The sequence below is a fragment of the Apium graveolens genome, chromosome 11 (genome assembly GCF_009905375.1).
Source record: "Apium graveolens cultivar Ventura chromosome 11, ASM990537v1, whole genome shotgun sequence".
In the NCBI taxonomy this organism is placed as follows: Eukaryota; Viridiplantae; Streptophyta; class Magnoliopsida; order Apiales; family Apiaceae; genus Apium; species Apium graveolens.
In genome coordinates, this window is record NC_133657.1 from 192,533,638 (window position 1) to 192,541,176 (window position 7,539).

General features: G+C 34.1%; 1 long non-coding RNA gene across 1 annotated transcript; it reads right to left on the reverse strand.

The window, feature by feature from the left end:
* Nucleotides 1–551: 551 nt before the first annotated feature.
* Nucleotides 552–1,419, reverse strand: LOC141698384 (uncharacterized). The gene is made up of 4 exons (XR_012565085.1): nucleotides 1,402–1,419; nucleotides 1,219–1,323; nucleotides 1,045–1,135; nucleotides 552–813 (listed from the first exon to the last, which is right to left on the reverse strand). It is a non-coding gene; the product is annotated as an uncharacterized LOC141698384 (long non-coding RNA).
* Between the last annotated feature and the right edge of the window lie 6,120 nt (nucleotides 1,420–7,539).

A 7,539-nucleotide genomic window follows, 5' to 3' on the forward strand; every position in this document is an offset into this window, starting at 1 on the left:
AACACTAGTGCAGACTGGACTTTTAGCGTCGGTTAAAACAACACTAAGGCGTCGGTCAAGTGGCGAAGTAAGTGTGGGAGACGCTATAGGTATGGACCTACATCGTTGGTTAAACAAGCGACACAGAAACATTAATTGCGTCGGTTAAACAACACATGTCATAGGTTAATCAACCGACACTATAGGTTGACTTATAGCATCGGTGTTATATATATAACCGACGCTATTTGTCGCCTTGCAATGCGTCGGTTGGACAAAATGCCGACGCTTTTGGTTTGATTAATTGCGTCGGGTATATCAAATGCCGACGCTATTGGTTCTCACCTGTTGCGTCGGTTCAGTAAAATGCCGAAGCACTTGCTTGTCACCTGTTGCGCTGGTTCACTTGTTTGTTAACCGACGCTATTGCTTCTCATCAATAGCGTCGGTTAGCTAGAATGCCGACGCTTTTTGTCACTGAAAAAATAATTTTTTTTCCTGTTTTCTATTGATATTTTATATATTTTATATAAACCTGTTTCATTATACAATTAATACTAGCATCCCAAAAATATAGTACAACAAACAATTAAATTGTACAACTTAGAAATTATATATTACAATAAATTTAGAAAATTTAAATATACCAATCTTGGAAGAAAAGTATGTATTGAATTACAAATACTATCCAACTGTTTCTATTATGGCTCCCTTACTGATAAAATATCACATAATGTGTCTCCCCTAACAAGTACTTCAATATCTTCAAGTCCCCCTTTTTTGACACGAACATGAGATGCTTTTAAATGCTTGACCATCCATTCTCATTTTTCTCTGAAATGTTCAATAAATAATAAATTCACAATCACAAAAATTATAACCAACACGAAGATTCTATATTTCAGTTAAATGTTTATAATAGCAAGGTAAGAAATGTTTTTATGCTTCTCCACACACATTGTAAACAAATAAAATCAACCAACTCATCCTAATTATAAAATGGTTATATGCTTCTATCAAGTACTTATAGCACAAATGGAGGATCTAAAAATTTAAAAGAATTACCTTGTTAGAAACATTCTAAAGTAAAAAATTGTGCCCAAAGCTCTCGTATCTCTTTAATTTCCTTTTTGGTATAGTTCCTTGAACCAAGACCCTTCAAAATAAGAAAGAAAAGGTATTAAAAAAATCTCTATTTGATCAATATTTGTAAAACAATGTGGATATTATTTTTCTTACCACTTTCCAATTTATGGTGGAATTTTTTTGAGAAAGCATGATTATATCGTGCATGTACCTCATAACGAAAAAACCACACTCCGTGCCTCCTTCTTGTTGAGGACACTACGCGTAAAGCAACATAATTTTTTAAGTTATGTATAAAAAAACAAAAAAAAGATCAAACATGTAAACAAGTAATACCTGAACCTTAGAATGATGCCAGCGAAATTCTTTTCTATTATTCATTAATCCACCTTCTCGTACGTATAATTTATACACCCTGTGAATTAAGCATACATCATTATTCACTTTTATTATGAAATTAGAACAATAAATTATGCAAAACTAAAATTCATATTTAACTTACATCAGGGAAGGTGTTGCCAAGCGTATTTTCCTTTCTTGTTTCAATGGATCAAAGACATATATAGCGCTTTCCTTGAGACAAAACAGGAGCAACATTCAATGGTTGCTACAATGATACAAACATATGTATAAATATTTTGGATTACACTAGTAATAAAATTAGTGATAGAGACTTATTTTGTTCGTACTCTTGGATGTATGGTGCTAGGATAAAAGGTTTTTTTTTTATTTTCTACCAAAACATTTGTCATGTAATTAGCTGCTTTCCATCAATAGTTCTCCACTGTGGAGAGTCGCAGGGTGTCGGCGCATCCCATCTGATTTTCTTCCTTCCATGTGCCACCTCATAAGCTTTGCATCATTGATATTTGCAAACATGCGTTTAAATCGTTCCACTATGGGAAAATACCGTAAAACCTTCATGGGGGCCCCTTCTTGTGACTAGTAGAAGAATTACTTCCCTCCCGCTTGTACCTAGAGGCTCCGCACTTGAGGCTCCGTACTTTAGACATGTGTGCAGATGTTCATGCTCATTTCGAAACAGTACACAATCATTAGGACATGCATGAATCTTTTTTACATTCATACCCATCGGACACAGTATCTTCTTTGCCTCATAGGTAGAAGTGGGAAGCTCGTTATTTGGAGGAAGCATGTCTGATAGAAGTTTTAGCATTTCCGTGAAACTCTTATCACTCCACCCGTTTTTTACTTTGAGCTTACACAACTTCAAGGTCGTTGATAACCTAGTAAACCGATCAGTGCACCCTGGATAGAGAAGTTTTTTGGAATCCCCAACCAAGTTCTCAAGAACTTTCGGTTCGTGCATTAGAAGATCTTCAACATCGTGGATCATCTCATCAACCATATCATTTTCCTCATCATCTTCTTTATTGATAGGAATACTATCTCTATTACTTCCATAATCTTCATCAGGTTTATTTGTATTTTCAGAATGTATTCCTTCGCCATGCCAAATCCACTTAGTATAATCATTCATGACACCACGACGAAATAGATGATCACGCACTGTCATAACACTAGGATACTTTTTTAAATTAAAACAATCACGACATGGACAGGTGATCATGTCTTCTTTTCCTAATTCCATTTTTTTTCTTTACATTTACCTCCGCACATTCAGTGAACTTGTCAACTCCATCAACATACTCCTGTGATATACGTGGTATTTTGTACATCCATGTATGGCGATCCATTTTAGATTTCTAAATAATATACATAAGACAGGCAACATTTTTAATATCATTTTTGTTAGACAAAATTTAGGAAAGCTGATATTTCATTCAAAAGAAGAGCTAGGAAAGCTGTCAAATATCAAGAAGAAAGTGATACAGAGAGTCAAAGTAATTTGATTCATTATTTTAAAATGACGTGCTTTGCGAGTGGCTAAATTCTTCAGTATCTTCCTGGTTCTTTTTTTATGTTTTGACTTTATACTATATTTTACTATGAAATCTGCAGACCTTGTTTGTTAGTACTTTCTAATATTTTTCCAATTTCTCTAATTTTTTTTCATATCATAAAAATATTAGGGATTTTTACTATGTACGGGATTCGATATGTTCTTTTATTAAAAAAAAGTAATTTGTTACTTTAAACATCATGGTAAGTTGAGAATCTTGGGACACTAATTCCTATCATAATATCTATTTATGAAGTTTGTTCGGTCAATGCAGCTGATTCTGAGCCCGAGTCTGCGAAATCTGATGATGAATTTCAGATTGTTCGGTCAGAGTTATTTTTAAATCTAAAAGATTTCCTGCATACAAATTGATTATGTTGTTCATGTGACAGCATGTTGAAAAGTTTTAACAAGAACTGTAAGTCACTACAAGCAAACAACTCACATAACTCTGACTCGTGGGTGTTGATAAAAATACATCAATATACAGCAATTGACTAGAGGCTGGTTATAGAAACCTTTTCTAGGTTCAGGGGGGACTAGAGGCTGCTGAAGAAGAGGTACCTGACAAAAGAAACATTCCTGATTGTCTAAATCCTGTCGCCTTCCCTGATTCTCTTTCTTTTTCGTGTAAAATTAATATACCAAATCAATCATATCTCATCTTAAGCAGGATCTTGAAAGCGAAAGTCCACAGCCATTCAAGTTTGCGGGCATTGGTGGACTTTCAGAGTTCCTTGGGTATGTTACATGGATATAAAGCTTACTGCATTTTGTTTGTGTACATATATACATGTATACACACATATAGAAAAGAGGGTAGATTCTTTGTTATTTCAGATACATTGTCAAGATTATGGGTTCAATACTATTTCAGATATATATTGTGATCTTTTATCCTTAATTGTAGGAAAGGAAAAAATTGCTCCAATGTTCATGTTGCAAACAGCTCATGCCAATAATATACAACTAACATACCAATAATATACACCAAGACACATACCAATATACTTCTTTAAATCTTGAATTCAGAAACTTTTTTCTTATGAGACCTTTATCAAACCGTTTGCAATCAACATGTATATGTAGATACATACAACACTTGTGGTTTAAATTTCCTGTATATGTAGATACATACAACTCTGTGATGTAAATTTACCTGAAAGGAGTTCGATTTTGTTGACTGACCGTCTCTGTCGCCGCCGCTGAATAGTGTTCAGTCGCTGGCTCCGTGGGGGTTCTGTTTCTGAGTCTCCTGTGATATTCTTTCTGTTCTAATTTAAATTGTATATGAAAAGTGTTAAATTATTTTCTATTTCAAATAAAAATTGTTTTCTATTTAAAATATAATATACATATAGGTGTTCTATTTTAACTTGTTTTCTATTTCAAATAAAAATTATTTTCTATTTCAAATATAATATGCATATATGTGTTCTATTTTAAATTATTTTCTACTTCAAATATAATATGCACATATGTATTTTATTTTAAATATAATAAATATTATCAAAATGACTACTAACCAAATTTTTATTATTTTGTTTTTAATATAATAGTATAGATGGATACAACAATTCTTTTATAAATATTATTTATTAGTTTCTATGTAATAATTAGTTAGTTATTTTAAATTTTTGTTTTTCAAATTATTTTAAAAAAAATACTCCCTTGGAGCTTAATTATCAGATAATACTTGTACATATCTATTCTATACAATTATATGATTAATGGTCATTATTGTTATTTATTTTGCTTATTCGATAAATATCAACGTTTTTTTTGTATATTGTATTCGCTTAGTAGTAATTTTGTATTTATTTTTAAATCAATATATAATATAATTAATGTAGTTGTAATGATGAAAATTTTGATTCATGTTAAAAAAAATTAATATGAAAGATTTTTTCAAAAAAGACATGTATTATTACTACTAAAAATTTACACTTGCATAGCATTTTATTGACACTTAAATAACACATTTTGAAACTCAATACAAGTAGGTGTCATCTAAGTACAATTAAAGGTAGGGGTGTACACGGTTTGGCCAACCCGACCAATCCAAACCGAACCGACCTTATTTCGGCCGAACCAAACCGATTTTTTTCAACCCGATATATAGTTGGGTTGAAAATATGTCAACCCAATTTAATTGGGTTGTATATGGTTTTCGATAATTTTAAACCAATCCAACCCAACCCAATTAAAATATATATGTACATGCTAATAAGTTAATCCAAAACTATGTTTAGGCCATTTATATAGATCCATATATTTAATAAACTGATCAAACCGATCCAAACCGAACTATAACCGAAGTATACAAATTGGTTTGGGTTACAAATTTAAACGGTTTGGGTTGGTTTGAAATTTTGAAACCCGAACTAATTGGGTTGGGTTGCTAAATTCTCCCAACCCGCCCAACCAGATCCGTGTACACTCCTAATTAAAGGTGTCATCTAACTACAATTAATTGGACAATGTTTTGTAGGTGCTATGCAAGTGATGTATTCAAAATATTACATCACTTCAATACCTCAAATTCGATTTAAAAGTTCGGGACCAAGCTCTGATTTGATCGATCTTTTACTTTTACGCTTAAAATTCGGCTCATAAAAAGTTTAATAGGCTCAAGTTCAATTCGAAAACTCGTATCACTTTCAATAAATGTCAACAAAAATTAAATATGATCGATTTGGCTCGAGTTCAATTGGATCAAATCTATTAAAATTGAAACATATAATTTTAAAAATCAAAATAATATTTTAAAAAATATTGCTTTAATCAAAATTATTATCAAGTCAAATATAATTATTTTACGAGCCGAGTTCTCGTTTTCCTATTAAGTTCTAAGAACAAAGTCCGAAACTCCTTTCTCTATGCACTCCACTGCAAAACACAAAAAAGCTTCAAACTTCACCAACTATGCCATCCATCTCATCCATCACCAAAAACTTCTCTATGGTGAAAGGGGGTGTGCGGGGAATTCGTCTAGTTATAGTTTTTTGATGGCGGTGTATTGTGAGGTTGACGAGGATGGGGGATGCTTTGAGGGTGTAGGAAGAAATGGGGATGAAGGGTTTGGAACGTGATTTGGTTGCTTATAATACGATAATTGGGGGGTTTTGTAAGGTTGGCGAGGTTAAGAGGGCTGAGGAGTTTTTTGGAAAGATGGAGTTAAATGGGGTCGATGGTAGTTGTGTTACGTATGAGCATCTTGTTAGTGGATATTGTAAGATTGGGGATGTTGATTCGGCTTTGCTATTGTACAAGGGAATGTGTAGGAAAGGTTTTAGACTAGAGAATTTTACAGTTGATGAAGTGATTAACGGACTTTGTGGGAAGAATACAGTTTCTGAAAAGTTATAGTATCTAATGGTTGCTGTCAAGAAACTTGATAGTGTTCCAAAGAATACAGTTATGAGTTTTGCTTCAAATGTGTTGTGTTCTTATTTCACCAGTCAAAAGAGGACCCTTTATTTGAGCATCCAGGTCATAAACACCCATTAGCCTTAATCGAGCATCCATCCTCATTCAAATGTTATGCTTGCAAAGTAAATGATAATACATTAGACTCGTCTTATAGATGCACCAAATGTCAGTTTTGGATTCACAAAAGTCTGTGCGAAGTTGCCTAGAGTGATCGAGGATCAACCTTGGCCAGGTAAAATGTTATTGGCATATAAGCATAGTGACCCAGTCAAGCTTTTCCAGTGTGATGGATGTGAAGTTTTGTGTAGTGGTATATCTTATAGCGATGGCTTTACGTTGCTTCTTCATATTGGATGTGTGACCCTACCCAAAAATATCAAACACGAAGCTCACCCTCACCAACTCAATCACATTTTCGAAAGTGATTCACATCGGGCTAATTGTAATGCATGCGATTGGTGTTATCGTCCATCTAAGTACACATATGAAAAGTGCAGATTCAATATATGTGCAGAAAGTATTAGCAAGGCAAGAACATACAAACACAGATGGGATCCTCACCCCCTAGACTTGATATATGATGTTGGCATGGTCGAATAACATGAGCATGCGTTTGACTGTGAGTTTTGCCCAACTATTTGAGTGTTTGCACACAATGAAGAGCAGTTCATGGGAGGGGTTGAGTAACTAAAGGCGGCTATCATATTAGCAGCAGCGTGCTGGTTGACCATTAGCAATGTAACCAAATCATTGACTAAAGGATTCAGACCCATTGCTGTTACGAGTTGTGTCCCCGGCATATGTATCAGAGCAGTTTGTCTTGAGACAGGGTACGGGTGCATCTGGAGTAGAGCTGAATTCCTATGCAGAAGGGATGGCAGCCCATTTGGTGGTGGCTGTAGGCTTGCGGTTTGTGGCAAAGAAAATGTAGCCACTGGTGATATTGGAGGTTCCATTCTCATACCAGCGACAGTTCCATTGTCACTGATTGGACTCTCAATCTCCATATCCGATTCCCAATTGGTACTTGGTGAGGAATACAGAGGTGACATTGGGGCCATTGTTGCTTCTGGTGATGGTATGTCATTGTTAATTAGACTCTTATTGCTGCTTGATGT